This window comes from Sminthopsis crassicaudata, chromosome 6 (assembly GCF_048593235.1).
Source record: "Sminthopsis crassicaudata isolate SCR6 chromosome 6, ASM4859323v1, whole genome shotgun sequence".
Taxonomy (NCBI): domain Eukaryota; kingdom Metazoa; phylum Chordata; class Mammalia; order Dasyuromorphia; family Dasyuridae; genus Sminthopsis; species Sminthopsis crassicaudata.
In genome coordinates, this window is record NC_133622.1 from 85,172,824 (window position 1) to 85,198,555 (window position 25,732).

The 25,732-nt window shown below is 37.0% G+C and overlaps 1 protein-coding gene and 1 long non-coding RNA gene across 16 annotated transcripts in view; one reads left to right on the forward strand and one right to left on the reverse strand.

Moving 5' to 3' along the window:
* NEK1 (NIMA related kinase 1) overlaps positions 1–8,277 on the reverse strand; it is a 156,897-nt gene extending 148,620 nt beyond the window's left edge. For 10 of the 15 annotated variants that reach the window (XM_074276480.1, XM_074276477.1, XM_074276475.1 and 7 more), the window contains exons 1-2: positions 7,992–8,271; positions 5,203–5,268 (exon numbers count right to left, since the gene is read on the reverse strand). The gene's annotated coding sequence lies outside the window, so the exon portion shown is untranslated. Of the gene's footprint in view, positions 1–5,202; positions 5,269–7,991 lie in introns of all 15 variants that reach the window. The other 5 variants (XM_074276473.1, XM_074276486.1, XM_074276483.1 and 2 more) reach the window with 2 other exon arrangements.
* LOC141547845 (uncharacterized) lies at positions 277–24,997 on the forward strand. The gene is made up of 3 exons (XR_012483644.1): positions 277–358; positions 22,259–22,453; positions 23,177–24,997. It is a non-coding gene; the product is annotated as an uncharacterized LOC141547845 (long non-coding RNA).
* Positions 24,998–25,732: the final 735 nt, after the last annotated feature.

Genomic DNA, 25,732 nt, shown 5'->3' on the forward strand with positions numbered 1-25,732 from the left:
ACAAGTCAGTCTCTACACCTAGAATGTATTTCTTCCTTATCTTTGCCTCAAAGAATCATTACCTTCCTTCAAAGTTCAGCTCAAGTAATACCTCCTGTTCCAAGCTTTCCCCGATTACTGTTACTACTTTCTCACTCTTCAAATTATATTATTATTTATTTGTATGTATTTGTCATTCCCTACCCCCAGTAAAATCTAAGTTTCTTGAGAGTAGTGACTGTTCCATTTTTGTCTTTGTATCTCCATCACAATTACTTTCTTGTCAAATGGAATTTAGAACAATGCCAATGAAAGAGGTTAGGAGCAGAAAAGGAGTTAAGCTACTGGAAATCAATGCACATGGAAGACATCAAAATGGGTAAGTAAAAAAAAAGCAGCATTGACAAAAGTCGGACTGGGTTGCTCTACTGAGAATAGGCTTAGATCCTTTGCACGTCTTCTCAAGATCAGAACTGTAGCTTCAGACAAAGAAAAATTAAGCAAATAAACATAGAAGCAGAATCATTGTTCATTTGAGTTTGTTTTTTTACATATAACCTTAAGAGATGTCACAGTAGAAACAACACCAGGTCTAGAGTCAGAAGACTTGTATTCAAATCTGACCCCAGATATTTGTTATATGTGAGACCCAAGGCAGGGCACTTACCCTCTGTTTGCCTCATTTCCTCAATTGTAAAACAAGGATAACAACAGAATCTATCCTTCACAGTTAATATGAAAGGCATTTACAATACTGAGTGGTTAATAAATCCTTCCTTCCTTCTAGTCTCTTACTATTGAAAAAAGAATATGTTCTTAGGAGTCAGAAGACCTGGATTCAAGTCACCATTTACTATGTTACTCTTGGTTAAATTCCTTAACCTTGATGACCCTAAGTTTTGTCATCTGTAAGAAGCAGATAATATTCCCCTACTACTGTCTCTAGCAGCTCCTTCTGTTAGTTGTTTCCTATTTATCTTATATCTAATTGTCTTCGTGATGTCTCTTATAAGCTCTTTGTGGGTGCAGACTATCCTTTGGCTTTCCTTTGCATCCTCAGAACTCAGCACAGTGCCTAGGATGTAGCTGTTGTTTTATACATATTGATTGATGGATTTGAACAAGTTAGTCACCTACACCTAGAATGTATTTCTTCTTTATCTCTGCCTCTAAGAATCATTACCTTCCTTCAAGGTTCAGCTCAAGTAATACCTCCTGTTCCAAACTTTCCCCGATTGTTGTTACTTCCTCACTCTTCAAATTACATTATATTTATTTGTATGCATTGTATGAATTTGGCACTTCCTGCCTCCAGTAGAATCTAAGTTTGGTCTTCATGTCCTCTCAAACCCTTAATGTGAATATCCTGGGATCTTTCCTCACTCTCTATATTTTATCCCTTGACAATCAAGATTTAGATTTTTGACTTTAACTTCCATGCAGAAGCCTCAAATCTCTCTCCATTCTTGACCCTTCCTTTTGAATTCTAGTACATCCCCAAAACAATATCAATTTTTTTCTAAGTTGCATACAGAACATCTCTTACTTGCACCTTCCAGTAATACCTCAAAATGAGTATTTCAAAAACCCAATTGTATTATCTTTCATTTTAATCCTGCACTTCCTTCTAAAATCATAATTGATATTGCAATGAGTAGAATCCATCTAGTTTCAAAATGTTTGAATCTAGACTTATTTTACAGATTATTAAACTGAAATCCAGAAAGGGATCAAAAATACAGAGAAAGATAAATCAGAATGGACATGCTCAACATCTCATACTTAAGTGGTAGAGCCAATCACAGGTCTTTGGCAGCCAAGTCTAGGCAATTTTTACCGTACCATATTGATTGCTTATCTCCAGTATTTAAAACACTGCATTATTTTTCACTTCTCCTTATTACTCATCTCTGGTTGCCAGGGCCGATCCATTACATTTCTGCAATGCATCCCTTCCTCTCAATTGCTAGTGCTGACCTTAATACCGTTCCTCCTTATTTATTTGACTTTATAATTGTAATAAGATCCTAATAAGTTTTCCTGCCTCTATTGTTTCTACAATCTTTACCTACTGAAGTTATCTGCTATATGTAAGAAGTAGTCATATTACCCAATAATTTAAAAGTTTTTAGTAGCTTCTTATTGCCTGTTGAGGAAAAGCTCAAAATCCTCTATCTAGAATTTGAGGTTTTAATTCCAATATAGTAGTAATGAAAAGAGCCATCTACATCCAGGGAGAGAAATATGGAGACTGAACATAGATAAAAGCATAGTATTCACCTTTTTTTTTCCCCTCGCATTTTTTCCCCCTTTTCATCTGATTTTTCTTGCACAACAAGACAAATGGGGAAATATGTTTAGAAGAATTGCACATGCTTACCCTATATTGGATTACTTGTTGTCTAGAGGAGGAAGATGAGAGGAAGAGAGGGAGAAAAAATTTGGAACAAGATTTTGCAGGAGTGAATGTTGAAAACTACCTTTGCATGTATTTTGAAAAATAAAAATCCATTATTTTTTAAAAATAGAATTTAAGGCCTTTCATCATCTAGTGTTACTCTACTTTTCCAGCATTATTTCATATTATTTCCCTCTACATCCAACTAAACTGTACTATTTTCCGTCAAACATGTCCTACATACTCTTTTCTCTATGCCTTTGCTGTTGTCTTTATCAAGTTTGCCAAGAACACTATCCACTATTTCACATATTCAAATTCTACCCGATTCAAATCTTTTTATCTCCTCCATAAAGACTTCATTGGATGGCCAAGATCTATTATATCTTGTACCTCAAATAGCGCTGTTTTGAAAACTTTCTAATATATTTCTTTATGAATTGTACTCCACCTACACATAAACTCCATAAAAGCAGAAACTATGTACACTGTCTTGTAGGATAATGGAATTTAATCAATATTTATATGAGTGAAATCTGCAAAACTAGGCATCACATACATGTGAGTTATTTTATTAGTTTTTTTTTTTTAAAGTGACTTTTTTATATGATTCTTTCAAGCTATTCTTTAGTATATTTAACAGAAATTTGTGCCACATAAAAGTGAAGATTTAGGGCAATTTTCTTATAATTACTCTCTGAGCTAAGTGTCAAAAGTAGTATGATCTGAGTGTTATAGGGAAGGAAACTGAATAGAACTGGAGCTCTGAGAATCGGTGACCTACCCTTGATCACATGCTCTTAAGTCCAGGACTCGGGTAAAAAAACTGACCAAGGCAGCTTGATATCAATGCAAATGTTATGAAGCAGAAAATTTTAAAAAACTGTCTTGTCATAAATCTTTAACTTTCCCCCTCACAAAATTAAAACTTACTTCTGTAAGGAAAATCTCAGTAGTGATGAGAGAGAGAGGAGTCAATCAATAAACGCTTGTTAATGTTTTTGCTATGTTATCATTTTTATGTCAATATTTAATATTAATGTCATAGTAATAAATATTATATAAACATTAATACAATGTGCCAACTAGGTGGCAAGACCTCAGGCACTTACTAGATGTGTGATCCTAATCCTAGATGTGTCACTTCACCTTGTTTGCCTGTTTCCGCATCTGTAAAATGAGCTGATAAAGGAAATTGGCAAATCTTTGCCAAGAAACCCAAATGGGGTCACAAAGTAACTGAACAATAAGCCATGGAACTGAGTACAGGACTCACAAAGAAAGGCAAAAAACAGTCCCCTGTTTTGGAGGAGCTAAAAAGTTACTGGGGGAAAACAACATGCAAATAACTATAAACATACAAGTTATATACAGGTTAAAATGGAAATGACTAATAGAAAAAAATTTCTAGTTAGTTAAGGCTTCTTGTAGAAGTTGAGATTTTAGGTGAGTCTTGAAGGAAGCCAGGAGGCAGAAATGAAGAGGGGAGAGAATTCTAAACATCAGGGACAGGAAGTGAAAATACCCCGTCAGGAGATGGAGTGTCTTGTTCTAGGAATAGTAAAGAGGTCAGGGTCACTGCATCCTAAGAGTGAGTAGGGGAATGAGATACAAGAAGACTAGAAAAATGGGGGGAAGAAAAAGGGGCGTACAAAGCACTTAGAATGCCAAACAGGATCTCTCTGATCCTGAAAGTGACGGGGAGTCACTGGAGTTTACTAATGGGGGAACTACTTTGATGACTGAGTAGAGGATGGAGTGAAATGAGAAGAGACTTGATACAGGCAAACCAATCCAAAGGCCACTGTAGTTATCTAGACAGGAGGTCATAGGGCTTACATCATGTTTGAGAATCAAAAGAGAGAAAAAGAGTGCACACCAGTGTTATTTATTACAAAGGTAAAATCTTGCCTTGGCAAGAGATTGGAGAGGTGATAATGAAGAGCTGAAAATGACACCTTAGTTGTGAGCATAGAAGCTTACGATAAAAATGATACCTTAGACAGTAAGAGTGAAGTTAAAGAGAGAAGGGGAGTTGGAGGGAAAAATCATTCGTTCAGTTTTGATCATGTTGCATTTAAAACATAGGAGAAAGACTGCTTGATTTAGAAACTGGTGGTAATCAGGAAAGACCTACTGCAGGTAGCAATTTAAATAAATGGGAGAAGGAAGCTACCACTGGTGCTAATCAAAGCAATTTACCCTCTATACCTTGCATAAGAGCATAATCCCTCTTAGAGTAGCCAATACTTCCTAGAAATAGCCCACTCCCCCAAAAGAAAAGCTCTGTGAGTTAACTTCATAACCCTGATTAAACATTCACCTATGATATATAGCTTATATATAACATAAATTTAAATATGAACTGAAGCAACTTTAAAGTGGAAATGATTTATAGGCAACACTTTAATTTAAAATTGTCCTTTATAGAAGCAGCTAGGTAACTCAGTGGATACAGAATTGGACCTGGAATTAGGAAAACCTGAATTCAAATCTAGCCTCAGACACTTACCAGCTGTGTGACTCAGGGCATATCACTTAATCTGTTTGTCTTAATTCACCGGGGAAATGGCAAACTTCTCTGGTATTTTTTGCCAAGAAAACCCCATGGACAGCCCTGAGGAGCTATAGTCACAGGGTCACAGTCAGAAATAACAGAATAACAACACAGCACTTTATATCTCATTACCATCTTTTCATCTATTTTATTTTATCTCCCCTTCAGTCATCTCCATAACATTATTAAATCTTAAGAAGAATGCACAGGGAACTCATTTTGGATAAAATTCAAACTATCACACAAGCATTTATTATGAGACACTTACCAAGGCAATAAAGGAATTATCCTTCTTGGGCCAGGTTTCACTAACATCAGATAATGTGAAGCAGGCCTATAAAGAGAGACACATGGCAAGAAAACAAAGAGAAAATTATCCTAAATCTGACCATAGGAAAACCTAAAAGTTTAGGACATGTAAAATATGAATAACCAAAATAAGGAAGTTAATCTTTGTTTTAAAGCAATTTTATAAATACCATATTCCTTTTCCTAGTTATTTTATTTTTAACGTAAATAAATGGAATGCCTTCAAGGCAGGATCGTTATCATTTTTGTCTTCCAATCCCCTATAGTAATCTTGCATGTAAGTGCTTAACAAATGTTTACTGAGCAAATATATGGTACTAGTAAATATAAATTTTATTAGCTTTGAATTAAATCAATATGCACAATTATCCAGTATTATACATGTATGTCAACTTTTGAACTTGGTTTTTAAAAGCTTTCACAACTTGGCAGGGACCTGTCTTTCCCACCTCCTTACTCCCCTCTCCATACATATTCTGCAGTCCAACAACCTGACCTCCTGGTTTCTCATAAAGGCCACACCCAAAGCTGTCCTTCAGTATCTGCACTGACTTCCAGAACTCTTACCTAGAATGGATTCCCTTCTCATTCTGCTTTAAGACAGCTCAAACATCACTTTCTAAATGAAGCTTTTCCTAATCTCCCTAACGTCTAGCTCCTGCCAGTGTTGTATTTATTCATATTTATTCAGAATATACTTATGTGTACATGTCTCCTTGGCCAGAAAGTAAGCTGAGTGGAACCTGGCTCATTGTTTCTGTCTTCATATTACCAGTGCTTAGTATAGTGTCTGGAATTGAGCAAGAGCTTATTGCTGAATATCACAAAGCCTCTCAATTTAGGTGAAGAAACTTTCAATCCAGTTTCCATGTACCACATGCCCTACAAAGTCCTAGGAGATGAAAACAAAACACACACAAATGCTTATGAAAATCCGAGTCAGGGAAACCCCGCCCCCTGGCATCACCCCCAAGGTGATACCAATGCAGTCTGGCATTTTCTCTGCAACTTACATATTGCATACTGAACTTGGAGTAAGAGAATTACTCGGGATCATTCAGCTAGGATATGTCAGGCATGAGACTTAGATTTTCCTGGCCCTAAAGCTGGCTGCCTATTCACTAACACCTCTAGCAACCTGCAAAATAAACATTAGCTACAAACTTCCAAGGTTATAGGTATTCCAGTCCTTCAAGAACCTGTAATTTCACCAGTCAGCTCCTTTCTCCACGGGTCCTGACCACACCCTAGGAAGGCAAGACTGTTTGATGTGGAAACAGAGAGCCCGTTTCCAATTCACTGCTACCAACTTCCAAAAGGTGAACTTGTATACAACATAGAAAGTTAATATGGAGTTGAAATATATAGTCAATATCAATTTGTATTTGTACATACTTATACAAAGTTCACACAAATCTGGACCATAATCAACAGAGTGGGCGCTAGAGATAGATTAATAAAGACCTTCAGCTGAAATAAATAGCTTAAACGAAGTTTGTCAGTTCTCAGCAAAACAATTTACTTCATGTAGCTAGTATCTTTTTTGCCATTTGCTTTTTGTTTTCCCATTAGGATGTGAGCTTCCAGAGGGAAGGGATCAATTTCTTTATGTTGCAGTCTGATTCAGAGTATCTTACAGTATATTTTATGTAGCATTTAATAGATGATTATTGAGGGACATGCCTGCAGCTTTCCAGACTCAGCTCAATTGTAACTTGCTGCATGAGCCTTTTCCCAAGCCTGTTTCCCTCTGGAATTACCTGCCTTGCATACATATCTATGTAGTGTGTATGTAATATGTACGTGGTTGTTTGCATGTTATTTCTTCCTGTCCTTGAGGAAAGGAGCTATTGTTACTTTTCTTTCTGTTCTTCCACATAGTAAAAAATTAATATTTGTTGATGGAGGAGCCCACCACAGTCAGTGCTTCAAAATTCAGCTCAAATCCCACCTTCTGCAGGAAGCCTTTCCTTTCTCCCCTTTCCATTGCTTACAATTACCTCTCTGAATTTAAGATCTCTGAAATTACCACCCATTTAAACTGTAGTAATTGTGTTTTCTAGAATTCTTCAAATCCCAGGTAAAATCCCACCTTCTACGGGAACTTTCCTAATCCTTCTTAATTCTCAATGATTTCTCTGTGATTTCCCATTTTCTAATCCTGCAAATAATGCAAATAACTATGTGCAAACAAGGTATCTCCTCCATTAAATTGTGTGTTAAATAATCACTAAGCATTTATTAAGCGCCTATTCTGTGCCAGGCACTAATTGCAAAGGATAGTTCCTGCTCTCTAGGGGCTCCCATTCAAAGACAACAGGTATACACAATTAGGTATTGTCCATTAAGCAGTAAGTACAGAGGACAGTTCCTGCTCTCAGGGGGTCCCTCTCAAACAGGAGAGGAAGCAGGCAAACAATCCCGCCTAGAGTCATCGAGCACTAATTAAGCGCCTGCAGTGTGCCAGGCGCTAGGTGCTAGGGGCAGTGCCTGCCCTCTCGCCGAGGAGACGACAAAGTCCTGCACCCCTTGGAGCGCGGGCTCTGCGCCGGACCATACCGCCAAGGGCGGGCAGAGGCCCCCAGTTCCGACACGGCGCGGGCGTTGGCGCGGTCTCCAGGTCGGTTACTTCGAAGCCGGCTCCATCCCCGTGACAGCGCGGGGATGGACGGCGGCCCCGGAACCGCAGCCGGCGCAAAGCGGACTCTAACGGCCCCGCCAACACCTGCAGCCCCCAGCCCCACGAACCAGCTTCCCGGTGGCCGCGGCGTCCGTCCTCCGTCTGTCTCCGAGTCACGGCTTCTCCAGCTTCCCGGGGGCCAGGGTGAGCGCCGGGCCTGCCGCCTCGCTACCCCGGCCCCGCAAAATCTGGGTGGCGGCCGCAAAACGCGTGGCCGGCCTGGACCACCCCGCCGGGACCCACCCACACGCACAGCCACCGGGCTCCCGAGCCGCGAGCTGGAGCAGCGGGAGGGGCGGGGGTTTGGAGGGAAAGAGGGAGGAGGGCAAGCCCCTCGTCGACTTGATGACGCCACGCGTCGCGGAGGTCCCGCCCACTCCTACTTCCGCCGGAAAGTCCGGAAGGAAGAAAGCTAGCTAGGATGGCGCTGGGCTGGGGGCGGGGCTGGGGTTCCCCACGTGGGCAGGTGCGGAGGACCTTCGAGGCCGGGGCTGGGGGGGCGAGGCCGGGAAAAGGATGGAGGGAACCCGGTCTGCTGGAGGGTATTTCTTTTTTTTTTTTTTTTTTTTTTTTTTAATGTATCCAATTCTTTTTTTTTTTTTTTTTTTTTTTTTATTTTTTTTTAAATTTTTTTTTTATTATATATATATATATTTTATAATATTATCCCTTGTATTCATTTTTCCAAATTACCCCCCCTCCCTCTATTCCCTCCCCCCGACGACAGGCAATACCATACATTTTACATGTGTTACAATATAGTCCAAGTACAATACATGTGTGTGAATATCATTTTCCTGTTGCACAATAAACATCAGAATCCGAAGGTACATGCAACCTGGGCAGACAGATATTAGTGCTAACAATTCACATTCCCCTCCCAGTGTTTCCTCTCTGGGTGTATCTACCTCTGTCCATCATTGATCAACTGGAAGTGAGTTGGATCTTCTTTATGTTGAAGATATCCACTTCCATCAGAATACATCCTCATACAGTATCGTTGTTGAAGTGTACAGTGATCTTCTGGTTCTGCTCATTTCACTCAGCATCAGTTGATTTAAGTCTCTCCAGGCCTCTCTATATGCTGGAGGGTATTTCAAGGAGTTTTTTCCCAGTCGGGGCCGGGCCAGGTGATACGGGGCGGGGACGAGCTGGGGAGAAGGCGCCCCGGGAAGAGTGGAAGAGGGAGGGCTCTCGGAGAAGGAAAGCTCGGAAAGTTTCCGGAGGAGGGAGCATCACAAAAGAGGCCTGTAAGAAGTCACGAAGACCTGAGTTCGAGTTCTCCTCAGACCCTCAGTAAAATCCGTAAAATGGATATAAGGGTACCCTGTAAGTAAGGTGGTCGCACAAGTCAAGTGCTTTGAACTCGATAAATTTTAGCTCTTCATTTAGGTGCAGAGGAAGACTTAGGGAAGGAAGGCAGCGGGTCCTAGAGAAAATCCGGAAGTTAGCCCGGTCACAGACCAGTTTTTAATCTGAGGTCAGTGGAGAATTGGGTTAGGGGAAATATTGTTCATCTTTATTTTTACTAATCTTTATTTAAAATGGCCTTTCTATTATGAATGCAGGCAGCATACCTTCTAAGACACTGGGACTAGTGCTATCCCTCTGTGATTATCCACAATTATTTTTGTATCCCCCAATTTTTATTTTGTGTGTGTGTCCCAAAATCCTTAGGGCAATTTTAAGCTTCAGCAGCTTCAGCTTTTGGGTTTGGGGACCACTTGCACTTCTTTCCTGTGGATACGTGGTCGTTGGCATGTTTTCAAACCTCTCTCAGATCTTGAGGTTTTGGAGAACCAGAACTGTTTTTGCTTTTTCTTCTTATCCTCAAAATAAGCGCTTAATAAACGCCTCTTGACTTGAGAAGGGCTCCCACTACAGGATCAGGAAGAACAGGAAAGAAGTGATAACGGCTTGAAATAAAGTGATAGCCACCCAAGAGAGGGACTGAAGTTCCGTTGTTGAGGTTGAAGTATAAACAACCGGCAATTCTTTTCTATTCGGGGTAGAGAAGAATAGAGTCCAGGGTTGTGAACTTGATTGATAGCGGTGAAGTACCTGCATTCTAGCACCCCAGAAGCGCTGTTTACCTCATTTAACTTTGTCTTCACGTGCTCCATGTAGCCTCGGGATGTTACAATGATCGCAGAACTGGGCACATTAACCTTCAGAAGGGAAGTCCCATGAGGGCAGGGATTTTCTTTCTTTCTTTTTGAATTTGGGCACTTCTAGCCTAGGTAAGCTAAGGCAGTCGCCTTAGCTTTTTTTTTTTTTTTTTTCCTTTTCTCCTCCCTCCCCCCCCAAAAAAAGAAAGGAAGGAAATGTATGTAAACAGCAGGTTCACATCAAGGGGCAGTTCTAAGATAGGAAGAAACATTAAGATTCTTAAAGTTCTCTCTGGAAGCAAGGGAGGACAGAATGCCCAATAGGAATGGATAGAGGGGGTGACCAACTTTTTTTTTTTTTAATAGTTTTCATTTACCAGATATATGCATGGGTAATTTTACAACATTGACAATTGCCAAGCCTTTTGTTCTAATTTTTCCCCTCCTGCCCCCCAGATGGCAGGTTGACCAATTGTTAAATATGTTAAAGTATAAATTAAATATACTATAAGTATACATGTCCAAACAGTTGTTTTGTTGTACAAAAAAAAAAAAAAATCGGATTTTGAAATAGTCTGTGAAGGAAATAAAAAACTCAGGCGGACAAAATTTGAGGGATTGGGAATTCTATGTAGTGGTTCATAGTCATCTCCCAGAGTCCTTTCGCTGGGTGTAGCTGGTTCAGTTCATTACTGCTCTATTGGAACTGATTTGGTTCATCGAATGGTTGAAGAGAGCGGCGTCCATCAGAATTGATTGTCATACAGTATTGTTGTTGAAGTATACAACGATCTCCTGGTCCAGCTCATTTCACTCAGCATCGGTTCATGTAAGTCTCTCCAGGCCTTTCTGAAGTCATCCCGTTGGTGACCAACAACTTCTAAAGCTATGGAAGGGTTAAGGAAATTGTGGATGAAAAGAAAGCCATTGTATTTGATAATTTGGAGCTTTTTGGTGACCTTTGAGGGAGCAGCTTTAATTAAGAAATGTGGTTGGAAGCTGCATTGCAAAGATTTAGGAGACTAGTTCCCCCCTTTTTGTTTCAAATTTGAAATTTGTTTCTTCTTTGTGTGTGTGCTCTTTTAAAAAAAAATTTTTTTTTTGAAGTATATTCATTCTCAAGTTTAGAAAATTTACATATAATTAGGGGAGAACTCAGTTCTTTAAGTTTCTAAAAATAATGACAAGATTAAAACTCTTAAACAGAATTGAAATTAATATATAAAAACAGACCTCAAGTTAACAATACACAGTATATGATTCAGTTCTTTCATGGGCCTGTGTATTGTTTCCTCAACTAGATTATAAGCTTGACAGGGACCTCTTTGTATTGCCAAGTGCCTTAGTCAGGAGCTGAGTATATCATAAATACTCAAAGAAGCTTTGAGTTAAGATCTTATTAAGCACACTAGAAAACAGTTAAATATTTAGTAGTACCTACTTATATCTTTAAATATCACAAACTGTTTAAAATACTAATACAAGTAACAAAAAGTTATGGACCATTAGATTTCTCACCATAGCCTTGTATTTATGTATAAAATGAAGGGACAATTTTAACAATTTAGAAATAACTGTAAAGAAACACATTTAAAGGAAACAAATAGTCAAATTATTACAAGTTTCTTGTTTGAAAAACAGATTTCTTATGATGACAAAATGATTGCACTTTTTTTTTTTTTTTTTTTGCTTTAGATTGTTCATGGAACTATTTTATCTCACCATTTGGGAAATTGCAGAAACAAATCACAACAGATCTGGTTAACTGCTTCTCTTTATTTTGTTCCCCTCAATTTTCTGAAGGTTGATCTTAAATAGGTGCATTAAGTTATTTAAATTGAAATTGCTTTCAAAGACCCCATGACACAAAAGGCCAGATATGGTTTGAGAGAGGTTTTTGCAGCTTCAGTCCAGAAAGTATGGTAACATGTATATATAATCTTCATTATAATACCAGTTGACCTACTTACAAAGATGAAGTTCTCCAGAATTTGCAACAAGTCCAAAATTCAGTTCAACTCCAAGTGAATGACCTTATGACCATCCCCACCCCCTACTGAACAAGGCCCTGGGAAATCCTGATGTTAGCAAGCCAGGAGCAGTATGTTCCTATGTTCATGGAAGAACTTGAGAAGACCTATCAGCTATTATGAGCCATCCTGGCCTTCCAGTAACCCAGAGATTAGGAGCCAACCACTTCCTTTGGATGTCAGAAGCCTCTATTGTGCAGGCCTAATTATCAGACTTTGATGAAAATAGATTAGCACTAATGGGACTGTGGTGATTGGTTTTGTAGCAGTGGTTTAAGATTAGTGGTTGGTGAACAGGATTGTCATTGACTAGTCTGTGGACATAATCTGAATCCTAGGTTTGAGAGGGGAAAAGGAACACAAAGAAGATCTTTATTTCCAAGAGTGGCAGCTATTAAGAATTATTTCTGCTGATAGAAGGGGAAGACTGATGCTTTCTACCACTGTAATCCTGCTTTCCTGACTATTTTACTTCTTTTCCCACGTGGAACATGGGACTTGGAAAATATATATTTATCGTATATAGATAGAAATATTTTTAGTTCTCCTTCACTCAGTTTCAACTTATATAAGTCTAACCAGATTTCTCTGATTATATCTTTCATTATTTCTTATGGCATAATAATATTTCATTACATTAATGTATTGTAATTAGTCATTTTCCACTTATGGGGATCCATTTTGTTTCTAACTCCTTGCTCCAACAAAAAAACTGCTATAAATATTTTTTTTATGTTTGGTTTCTGTCCCTCTTTGTTCTTTTTGGGATCTATATCATAGTGGTGGTATTTCTGACTCCAAGCATATATAGAATTTAGGAATGATTGTTTCAAGCTGCTTTCAAGAATGGATGGACTAATTCACAGCTCAATGAACAGTGCATTAGTATATTTGTCTTTACGCTCCCTTTACCTCACCCCCTTCACACACAGAGATGGGAACACTATCCTGACCATTTGGACTGTGCAAGTTAAACTAATTTTTAGGCTGAAAACCCAACTAGCTTGATTGGCCCTGGAGCTAAGGCTAAGCAGCATTTCCTGTGATGTAGTTTCTTGATAGCCTACATATTGAGGTGTTGTCTAGATTTTCTTTGGACTTACAAAACTTACCCACTTGGGCCCTCTTGACTTGGTGAAAGTCCAAAGACTTTTGGAGTCACCACACCTTGCCTTTAGAATCAAACTTGTTTCCATATGGAAATGAATTGTTTCTAAGCTAAGTGATAGAGTATTATTGCTGAAAATGACTAAAAGCTACTGTTAAGGTTGGGAAGGGGATCCCAGAAGTTTGGGGTCATAGACTGATGGCTTGAGGAGTCTTAAAAAAATTTGCAGGCTTGAACCCATTTCCTTAGCCAAGAGGCAAAGTTTATTGTAATTGTAATGCTACTACAAGTGGACTGAATTCTAAGAGAACTCAGCAGTGAAACAAGCAAGGAGACACATTTATCCAGCTTTCTATCATCGACATGCTAATTCTATGGCCCATAGGTAGGACTGAGGAGTATTCTCCAGAATTTGATTATTACAGACCAACAGATTATCTATGTGATAGCAGTGAATTGAGGAGTGGTCTCTGGAATTTGGTTATCATTTACCAACAGATTATCCATCTGTCAGGAATGAATTGAATATCAGATTGTCAGAATAGAAGCCCTTCGAGGTGAGAGAACCCCAAAACCACTGCTGTATTTCCTTAGAAGCTATACCTTACTATTACAGCTTTTAGTTTACATTATTTTGTTAAGTGTTGTTTGATCATAAGTCTTTGTTGGATCATCCTGAGTTTGGCATACCCTAATACTCTCAAATAATTGTCCTTTTTGCCATCATTGCCAATCTAAGGATTATGAGGTAGAACCTTAAAGGAATTTGAGTTTACATTTCTCTTACCATTAGGGATTATTGGAACATTTCTATATTAATGTTGATAACTTAAGTTTTATCTTTTGCAAACTCCCTCTTCACATATTTTAATTATTTATTCCTTGGAGAATGGTTCATATTCTTACATATTTAAATCAGTTTCTTTCTACCTCTTGGATAGCAGACCTTTATCAAAAAAAGATGTTGCAAAAAAATTTTAGTTAAATATTCCCTTATAATTTTAGATGGTTTGAGCTTGTTTGTGTAGAGACTTTCTAATTAATCAAAATTGACCATTTTATTTACTTTTATGCTCTTCAAATTTTGTTGAGTCATGACTTTTACCCATCCTTAGTGTGAAAGATATCACTTTCCTGGCTGATTTAATTTATTTATTTGGCCTTTTGCATTTAGGTCATGTATCCATTTGGAACTTATTGTAGCATATGGTGTGATATGTTGATCTAAACCTGATTTCTGTGACACTATTTTTGAGTTTTCCCAGCAATTCTGCTTGAATAATGAGTTCTTGCTATTGATATTGTCTTTGGATTTATGAAAGTGTAAGTTATTATGGTTGATTCTTTATGATCTATTAGATCATAATTTGTGGTACTGGTAGACTATTTCTATTTTATATCTTATTTCTATTTTTAACCTATTTGTAATTTATTTCAGTAGATTTCTAGGTTTTTTTTTTTTTTTAAAGTATCTTTTTTTTTTTTATTCATTTTTCCAAATTATCCCCTCCCTCCCTCCACTCCCTCCCCCGATGACAGGCAATCCCATACATTTTACATGTGTTACAATATAACCTAGATACAATATATGTGTGTAAATACCATTTTCTTGTTGCACATTAATTATTAGCTTCCGAAGGTATAAGTAACCTGGGTAGATAGACAGTAGTGCTAACAATTTACATTCGCTTCCCAGTGTTCCTTCTCTGGGTATAATTATTTCTGTCCATCATTGATCAACTGGAAGTGAGTTGGATCTTCTTTATGTTGAAGATTTCCACTTCCATCAGAATACATCCTCATACAGTATTGTTGTTGAAGTGTACAGCGATCTTCTGGTTCTGCTCATTTCACTCAGCAACAGTTGATTTAAGTCTCTCCAAGCCTCTCTGTATTCCTCCTGCTGGTCATTTCTTACAGAGCAATAATATTCCATAACCTTCATATACCACAATTTACCCAACCATTCTCCAACTGATGGACATCCATTCAACTTCCATTTTCTAGCTACAACAAAAAGAGCTGCCACAAACATTTTGGCACATACAGGTCCCTTTCCACTCTTTAGTATTTCTTTGAGATATAATCCCAATAACAGCAATGCTGGGTCAAAGGGTATGCACAGTTTGACAACTTTTTGGGCATAGTTCCAAATTGCTCTCCAGAATGGCTGGATTCTTTCGCAACTCCACCAACAATGTATTAGTGTCCCAGTTTTCCCACATCCCCTCCAACATTCATCATTATTTGTTCCTGTCATCTTAGCCAATCTGACAGGTGTGTAGCGGTATCTCAGAGTTGTCTTAATTTGCATTTCTCTGATAAGTAGTGATTTGGAACACTCTTTCATATGAGTGGAAATAGTTTCAATTTCATCATCTGAGAATTGTCTGTTCATATCCTTTGACCATTTATCAATTGCAGAATGGTTTGGTTTCCTATAAATCAGGGTCAGTTCTCTATATATTTTGGAAATGAGACCTTTGTCAGAACCTTTACTTTTAAAAATATTTTCCCAATTTGTTACTTCCCTTCTAATCTTGTTTGCATTAGTATTGTTTCTACAGAAACTTTTTAGTTTGATGTAATCAAAAATCTTCTATTTTGTGATCTAGATTTCTAGGTTTAACCAATAACCAGATACCTCTGAAGAATGATGTTTTGTAGTAGTTTTGATGTTATCCCCTTCCTTTTTTTTTTTCTTCATTATTTCTCTTGAGATTCTTGAACTTTTCTTTGTCTAGATGAATTTTGTTATTACTTTTGGCTTTCTAATCCTTTGAGATAACTAGGTATTGTTGCCATGTATAACGGGGTTCTGCTCACTTCACATCAGTTCCTAAGAGACCCTCCAAGCTACTCTGAAATCATCCTGCTGATGATTTCTTATAAAATAATAATATTCCATAACATTCATATACCATAATTATATTCATAATTCTAGCCATTACAAAGGGTGTACGTTGATCCAGATGCCTTTCCTAGTGTCTGGCCTCCATAATGTATATATTATATGATTGATATTTCTTGACCTTTTCTATCTGTAGTCATTCTTGGGAGATACACTAAAATTTCCAAAATTGATAAATGTATTATATGTGTGTACACTCACCAACAGAAATACTAATCAATGCTTTTTCATTCTGTGCGATTTTTGTCCATGCCCTAGCATAATTCCTGGCTACCCAGGATTCTGAAGATTTTCGTTTAAGTCCACTTGACATGGCTCTAATGCTGCTGAAATGCACTTAAAGCAAATGATATTCTTATTCTGGCATTTATTGCAGAAAGCAATAATTTCTAGTCACAGAAAACCTTTTTGTTAATAACAATAAAGAGAAGGAAAATGAAATATTAAACCAGAGAGTTAAAAGAATTCCAAAAGATTTATTGTGACAATACTTCTTATGGATACCAGTGCCACTGGAATTGTTTTGTACTTGTGCCTATGGGTCTATGTAATCAGGTCCATAATGTTGTTATGACAGTGGGAGAAGATAGAAATGTGATAGACTAATGCTGTATGAAGGCTATTATCTTTTTAAAAATAGCTTTTTAGAAATTTTTCCAACTACATGCAAAGATAGTTTTCAGCATTCACCTTTGCAAAACTGTGTTTCAAATTTTTCTCCCTCTCCTATTCCCCTCCCATAGACAGCAAGCAATCCAATATAGTTTAAACATGTGCAATTCTTCTAAACATATTCCATATTTGTTATGCTGCACAAGAAAAATCAGATCAAAAGGTGAAAAAAGAAAAACTGAAAGAAAAAAAACAAGCAAGCAAAAAACAACAAAAAGTGAAAATATTATGTTGTGATCAACATTCAGTCTCCATAGTTCTCTCTCTGGGTGCAGATGGCTCTTTTTATCACAAGTCTATTGGAATTGCCTTGATCATCTCATTATTGGAAAGAGTCAAGTCCATCACAGTTGATCATCATATAATTTTATTGCTGTGTACAATGTTCTCTTGGTTCTATTCACTTCACTTAGCATCAGTTCCTGCAAGTTTTTCTAGTTTTTTTCTGAAATCAGCCTGCTTGTCATTTCTTCTAGAACAATAAAATATTATTGTTAATATAGCATTCATAGACCATAATTTGTTCAGCCATTCCCCAACTGATGGGCATCCTTTCAGTTTCCAATTTCTTGACACTACAAAAAGAGCTGCTACAAACATTTTTGCACAAATGAGTCTTTTTCCCTTTTTTATGATTTCTTTGGGATATAGACCAGTACTGATAGGATCTGGATCAACATAAACTCTTTGTAGTGGCTAGAATTATAAATATATTATGAATATAATTATGGTATATGAATGTTATGGAATATTATTATTCTATAAGAAACCATCAGCAGGATGATTTCAGAGTAGCTTGGAGAGTCTCTTAGGAACTGATGTGAAGTGAGCAGAACCCCGTTATACATGGCAACAACAAGACTATACAATAATCAATTTTGATGGATGTGGCACCCTTCAACAATGAGACGATTCAGACCAGTTCCAATGATCTTTTGATAAAGAGAGCCATCTACAGCTAGAGAAAGGACTGTGGGAATTGAGTGTGGACCAGAGCATAGCATTTTCACTCTTTTTGTTGTTGTTTGCTTGCATTTTATTTTCTTTCTCTTTTTTTTTTTTTTTCTGGTTTGATTTGACTTTTTTTTTTTTTTGTGCAGCAAGATAATTGTACAAATTTGTATGTATATATTGCATTTAGCATATATTTCTACCATGTTTAGCATATATTGGACTACATGCCATCTAGGAGTGGGTGTGGGAGAAGGGGGGGAAATTGGAATACAAGGTTTTGCAAGGGTTAACATTGAAAAATTATCCGTGCATAAATAAAATAAAAATCATTACTTTAAAAAAAATGGGGGTATACACAGTTTGATAGCCCAATGGCAAATTGCTTTCCAGAACCCATAATTGGATTATTTCACAACTCCACTATAATGCATTAGTTTTCCAATTTTCCCACATCTCTAAAATTTATCATTATCTTTTCCTGTCATCTAAGAGGTGTGAAATACCTCAGAGTTGTCTTAATTTGCATTTCTCTAATCAATAATGTTTTAGAGAATTTTTTCATATAACTAGAAATGACTTTAATTTCATTGTCTGGAAATTGTCTGTTCCTATCCTTTAACCATTTAACAATTGGGGAATGTCTTATTTTAAATTTGAGTCAGTTCTTTACATATTTTAGAAATGAGGCTTTTATCAGAATCTCTGCATGTAAAAAAAAAAAAAAAAAATGTCCCAGCTTTCTGCTTCCCTTCTAATCTGGCTGTATTGGTTTTGTGTGTACAAAACCTTTTTAATTTAATGTAATCACAATTATGTACTTCACATTCCATAATGTTTTCTAGTTCTTCTTTAGCCATAGATTTCTTCCTTCTCCACAGATCAAAAAGGTAAACTATCCCTTGTTCTCCTAATTTGCTTAGAGTATCATCTTTTATGTTTAAATTATGAATCCATCTTAACTTCATCTTAGTATAAACTGTTAGATTAATGGTCAGTGCCTAGTTTCTGCTATACTATTTGCCAATTTTCCCAGTAATTTTTGTCAAATAGTGAATTCTTATCACAGGTAACTTGTATAGGTATTGGAATTAAATTGTTCTTTAAAAGTTTGGTAAATATTGTATTAGAAATGCTAGCTTTGGCAATAAGAGTTGAGAAAGAGATTAAAGGAATTAGAGTAGGTAATGTGGAAACCAAATTATCACTTTGCTGATGATATGATGGTATACTTAGAGAACCCCAGAGATTCTACTAAAAAGCTATTAGAAATAATCCACAACTTTAGCAAAGTTGCAGGATACAAAATAAACCCACATAAGTCATCAGCATTCTTATATATCACTAACAGAAGCCAATAGTTAGAGTTACAAAGAGAAATTGCATTTAAAGTAATTACCGATAGTATAAAATATTTAGGAATCTATCTGCCAAGGGAAAATCAGAAACCATATGAGCAAAACTACAAAACACTTTCCACATAAATAAAGTCAGATCTAACCAATTAGAAAAATATTAAATGTTCTTGGATAGGGCAAACAAATATAATAAAGATGACAATACTACCTAAACTAATCTATTTATTTAGTGCTATACCAATCAGACTCCCAAAAAACTATTTTAATGACCTAGAAAAAATAACAACAAAGTTCATATGGAAAACCAAAAGGTCAAGAATTTCAAGGGAATTAATGAAAAAAAAAATCAAATGAAGGTGGCCTAGCTGTACCAGATCTAAAATTATATTATAAAGCAGTGGTTACCAAAACCGTTTGGTATTGGCTAAGAAATAGACTAGTTGATCAATGGAATAGGTTAGGTTCAAAGGACAAAACAGTCAATAATTTTAAAAGTTTGGTAGAATTCATTTGTAAATCCATCTGGCTGTCCTTGTAGATTTTTTCTTTAAGGAAAAATTTAATGAACATTAATGAACTGGGCTCGTAGTCAAGGTAACCCATATCCAGTTCCCACCTTTGATCCTATATCTATAACTGTTAGTAAGTCACTAAACCTCCCAGTGCTCTAACCAAGGTGCTAAGACTATCAGTTTCAGAATATGTGTCAAACCTGCTTTGGTACAGGGAATTTCATCATTGAGGAATTCCTTGTACATTATGCCAATGAAATTACAATCCTTATTCCTATCCCTGGGCCTCAGTAATATCTCTGGGTCCAAGTAACATTTAGTGTACATTTAATTCGAGAGCAGGGTATCAACTTGTCCTCCAAATCTCCAAATGTTTCCATCTGAATATGATTTAAAAAAAAAAAAAAAAGATGAAAAGAACATTCTTTTTCTCAGCATTCTCTCCCTTGGTGATGTTGTCTTCTCATGCATTTTAAATTATTAGCAAGGTAAGGTGACAGTGAAAAAGACTCTGACTTTGGGAAACTTGTATTCAAATCCTGATTTTCATATGGTTCAATCTTAGAAAAATACCTTAATCTTATTGGCCCTCAATTTCTTTATAACATGAGAGGAGAGGATTAATTGACTTCTGAGGTCCCAGCCATCTCTATATCCTCTGATTTCTTTATGTAATTGACTTTCAGATTTTTTTAGCCCTAATCTCTCTCCCAAACTCTAATGTTACATTACAGTCTGCCTCTTCCTTTTAAAATGAATGTCCCAATGGTACCTAAACTCAGCATGTCCAATACTGAACTCCTCTCCCTTCCTAAACTTACTCCTTTTCTGTTCATAGAGAGCACCACTATCTTGCCACTTATCCTGATCTATAACTTGAGAATCATTTTTGGCTATTTCTATTACCTCTCATCTCTATTTGTTTGGTCCTATTGATTCTTCTTCCAAAGAATGTATTTTTATCTCCTCCAGTCTACTCATAAAGCCACCATTCTGTATATGTCTAATTAGCATAGAAATGAATTATTTTAATAAGGTATTAATTGGTCTGTCTGCATCCAGTTTCACTCCTTTTTCATTCAATCTTTCATACATCTTAACAGAATACAGGCTTGATTAAATCACCCCAATTCAGAAAGCTTCAATGGAAAGATCTGGTCAGGTTCACAATAGAACAATAAAAGGGAGAAATAGAATAGCAGTTTCCATTTATGTACTCCAAAAAAATGTAAAGCAAAAAGTTCATGCTGAACGATTAGGAAAAGAGAAACTACAGTGAATATCTTCATCCAGTCTAAAGTGGAAAAAGGAAACACTCCTAAGTCTGTGAACTTGAGCAACAACCTTCCAGACAGGAGCCCAGAGTGAGTTAAGTGTAGCTCTGGAGGCATTCCAGCTACATACCTGAAAGCCCTAGGGTGCTCAAACAGGCATGCCCCTTAATGAACCTGGAAGACTTTGTTTTCAGCATGCTACTGCCAAAGTAATTTTTCTTAAGTGCAATTATGACTGACTCCCCTGATCTACCAACTCTAGAGGTTTCCTATTGATTGTAAAATAAAATGTAAACTCTTCTGTTTAGCTTTTAAAGCTCTAAACATCCAGTCTACAATCTATCATCTTAACTTCATTGGACCTTATAATCTCTTCAGAATTCTGTGAACTAAGCAAACCAGCCTTCTCTCTATTGCCCACACTTGACATTCTTTCTCTCCATTTCTTTGCACTGGTTTTTCCCCCATTCCTTTAACACATTCCTTCTTTACTTCACCCTCACAGAGTCTTTTTTCATTTAAACCTTTAGTTGCTACCTTTTTTCTTTAGAATAAAATACAGTCTTTTAAGACCTGCAGTCTAATTTAAACTTGTCTTTCCAACATTAATTCATATTCAAGAATTGTCTTTCAGTTAGTCTGAAACTATAACAGCTAATCCTCAAAATAGAAGAACTGTCTCCTCCCCTTTATGTATTTGAATAGGCTGTTCCCCACACCTGCCTGTATTTACATTTTTCAGATATCTTAATTTGCTTTTAAAGGATTCATTGAGTAGCCAGCTTTTCTATAACCTTTACTGGTCTATGCAACTGTTGAATACCAATTGTCTTGGTATTCAAATGTGTATTTTTGAACATATTGTGTACCTCACCTCTTGTAAATTCCCTTTATAGTTGTTTAAATGTTGTATCTTTTATAAAATCTAAGCTCTTTGTAGGTAGGGATTGATGTTTTTATCTTTTTGTTCCCAGAATCTAACCAAACACCTTGCAAATAGTAGGTGCTTCATAGAAATTTTTTTTTTTAACAGAGACAATTTGAATATTGAATTCACCAAGAATTTTTTCAGAGGTTGGAGAGAAGACTATTGCCTAAAGTTCAAATGGTAGAGGAATGTAGAAATGTCTTGGTGATGAGGGGGAAAGGGCAGATGTCAGTCAATGGCATATATACATGATTTTAAAAAACAAAACAAACAAACAAAAAACCAGATTTGTCATTAACTGACAGTAATTGGTATCTGACCAGAGTCATAGAATGCAGTTATATTTTAAGCCATGCTGCAAACTATAGATACATTTGGTTATGAAACAGTACTTTAAAAATGAAAATTGGTTCCACTGCAATTGATAAATTAGGGAATAGTTTGAACATAACATGAATGGTTTGCTTATGCTGTTTTATTCAGGAGAAACAGAATGAATGAAGAGGACTATTCTCATCTGCAAAAAAGACAAGAAAAAAAAAAAGCAATGAGCCTTATCTTTCCATATCTGCTTTTATAACTGATGTCAAATAACTTTGCTTCTGCTACTTCATGATAGTTCGTAACTGCATCCTTTTCAACACTTCCAATCTTTTGACACCTTAGCTATTCTTGAAGGTAAAGTGCCTTATTTATTGACTTATCTTCTCGTATGGTGGAAATTGTGGATTTGTGGAAGGCTGGTTCTAACTCATTGGTTCTGCCTTCTACACATGACCTTCTCCAATGTCTCTGAGCCCCCTCTCTGCAGTTGTACTCCTGAGACTGCCCTCAGGCTGGTAAGCCTTCTGTTGATTTTGCCAGCTCTGTTCCTGAAAATTGAGGTACAGCCTCCTGAGGCCACTGCTGTTTATTGTAGTATTCCTTCACCACTTAAGGTGTATGAAATTATGCTACCATCTTTACTAGGTGCCTGTCTTTTTTAATGTTATTAATGAGGTTTTTGAAGATTGTGACCCTAGCCACATTTTTCTCATGAGATCTGTGGTTTTTATTTTCAGATTCTGTATGGCTCCATGATTTTAGAATCTCTTATGTTGTGTCATGACAGAATTTAACTGTACTGTTATCCATATCTTTAAGAGTTAAATCGAATGCTTGAAAAGAAGGAAGTTTGGAATTATAGTTATAATTGTTTATCTATAAAGTACTTTTCCCAGTGGAGTCAGGGAAAGTGTGTTTTTGCCTTTGTTCTATGAGGTTCTTAATATAGCGATAATATATTGCTACTGGAACAGAAAAGGTATGTAATAAATTCTTGCTGATTTATTTGTAAAGGATGCTTTTTAACTTTGAAAGCTAAATATGTGTGATGCTGACTCTTATCTTCTTTGTTTCTAGGAGTATATTCAGCTATGGACAGCTTCTGGTCAATACAGGTGTTTCTGATATAAGAAATGCTTCTTCCCTCCCCCCTCCCAAGGTCTTATCTCACCTTCTCTTTCCTCTTATGGGACCCTGTGTGGACCCTGTTTTTTTCAGACACTTCAGAAACAATTTGAGTGTAACCTCATGCCTTTTGAACTGATTTTTGCCCCTCCAATATTTCAGTGATTACTGAATGCAGTCATGACTTTGGAATAAGAGGGAGTTTCTTGTACATAAAATAAGTCTTGTAGAGAGAGCATACAAATAGATCCATAAAAAATGGATGTTTTACAGCCTTGGAAGTTACCAAGGATCATTGTGGCCATTCAGCAATACCGTTATTTGCTACAACCTCTTCATCCTAAACTTTTCTGGTTTGATCCCATATATCATAAAATACTCCAGTACTCAAAAGAATTTTCACTGGACCCCAACCATCAAGAAGCCTTTTAGGTAAGCAGAAAGATGATTCAAAATGGCACTGATGCTAGTCCGTAAAAGCCTTTTGTTGTGGAAATAAATATCCCTAATATGCCAGTAGAGGTTACTCTCTTCATAACTCTTCCCTTTGGTATCCAACCTCTTTGCATATTTGTTTATACATAAGCTATCTGCAGCACCCTAAACTTTGCAACTTTGGGTGAGAAACTTCAGGAAAAGATATGCTAACCATGATGATGACTTTTGAGACCTGGCACTTTCACTTGCAAAGGGCCTTTGCTATAACTTCATTCCATCTCAAGAAATAGGAGCACTTCTAACCAGGCCAAATGACAACAAGATAAAGAGGACTTCTCTTCAGCCAATTCATTTGCTCCATAGTATATGTCCCAAGTCTCCACCATGAACAAACATCCTCCAACGGGGAAGACAAAGCATTTACCACCACCACCACTGTCCCCTACCCTCTAGGCAAGCAATTGCTTAGAAAATTTTACAACCAGTTTCTTCAAGTTGATCTGACAAAAGGCATAAGATTCTTACTCTCAGATGTAACAACCATTTGAGGGAAGACCTTGCTAAGTGAGTGTATTTGATGACTTTTCAAAACATCTGCCTTCTGGGTCTTCAGTCTTGCCCCATGTTGGGTGAAGGAATTCATTGCTTTTATTTTTTTGTTCCACCTTGAAGATTGCCTTCCAAGTTAAGGTTTATTTCTGTATAGCCACTTCTCAAATCTAGTGGGCAGCCAGAAGAACCGACAGGACACCAGAGATACAACTTGACTGTTATGCTTTGTGTTTTGCCACAGTCTCCTTGAACTGTTCTACCTTAGTTTCCTTGTACTAGTTTCCCTAATTGTCCTGACTGAGTTTCTCTGAATTGCTCTACCTCAGTTTTCGTAACTGTTCTGCCTCAGTCCCCTTACTTGCAAAACCCCCCTCTGGTTCATTAAGACTGAGGACCATTTGCTCTAATTTATTGACATAAATTGTCAATGTGAGACTCAAGATGAAAGGGAGATCAGACTTCCTGGCTCCTAATTCCTTCTGCCCTCAAGAATTTATGGCACTGCCCCTCTAAATATTCCCAAAGATAAGACTATCCTGGATACCTCATTGACATCTTTACTTTTATTTATTCAGACATCCTGACTCTGGCTTCTAGTAAGAATTTATAGCCTCCCCCCATTCCCAAAGAATCAAATGGTTATGAAAACTTCCCGCTCTTTTCTTTCTTTGTTTAAAAGTAGTATAAAAAGACTTGGGATTCACACATTCATCACTGGATACTTTGAGACAAGAATCTCAATTATACTCTCCAATTATAAAATATTAAAAACTCTCTAATTTCTATCTTGCCTCAGATTCTCTGGCATTACATTTGTATCACCAGAATGACTGGTTATTGTTTCTGCCATTATAGAGAGCTGCTATAATAACTTAATCCATACTTTACACCTTGAACACTATTTTTTATTCAGAATATGGTTTTTGCCTTTTTGTTTGTTTGTTTCTACATAGCACAGTCCCATCTCATCTCACTTTTTCTGCAGCATCAGCAATAACTATTTGGAGGGACCTAGAGGCATCACAGGCTAGTTTACAAGATAAATGGTCTTCTGTCTCTGGTACTTTCTAACTAAACTGGCCTATCCTTTTAAGTTATAATTGTCAGGTGCTCTATAGCCCTGGGCTTTTCTGTGCTGGAACTTTCCCATTTCCTTTCCCCTATAAGAACAAGATCAAGACAGGGTTTGAGCTAAACAAGAACCTTGGTTTTTTTTCATACTCTGGTCCTGGAATTCATGGAATAGTAGCAATTAAAGCAAGATTGTCTTATCCCAACTAAATTCTCCCAGGTGTGAGGTCAGAGTCAGGCTGTATAAACAACCTTAACTGATCCTATTCTCACTTGACTGGTCAGTGTTTGGGTGAAATGAAAAGGAAGTCTCAACTGTGCTGCTGGGCTAAAAACCCAGGGTTCTTAGTATAGACCTGATGATCAAGGATCACCAAGGCCCACTTCTTTATGAATGCAAATTAGTGTTCTGAAGAGGTCATTTTGGAGGAAACAACCCATAAAATT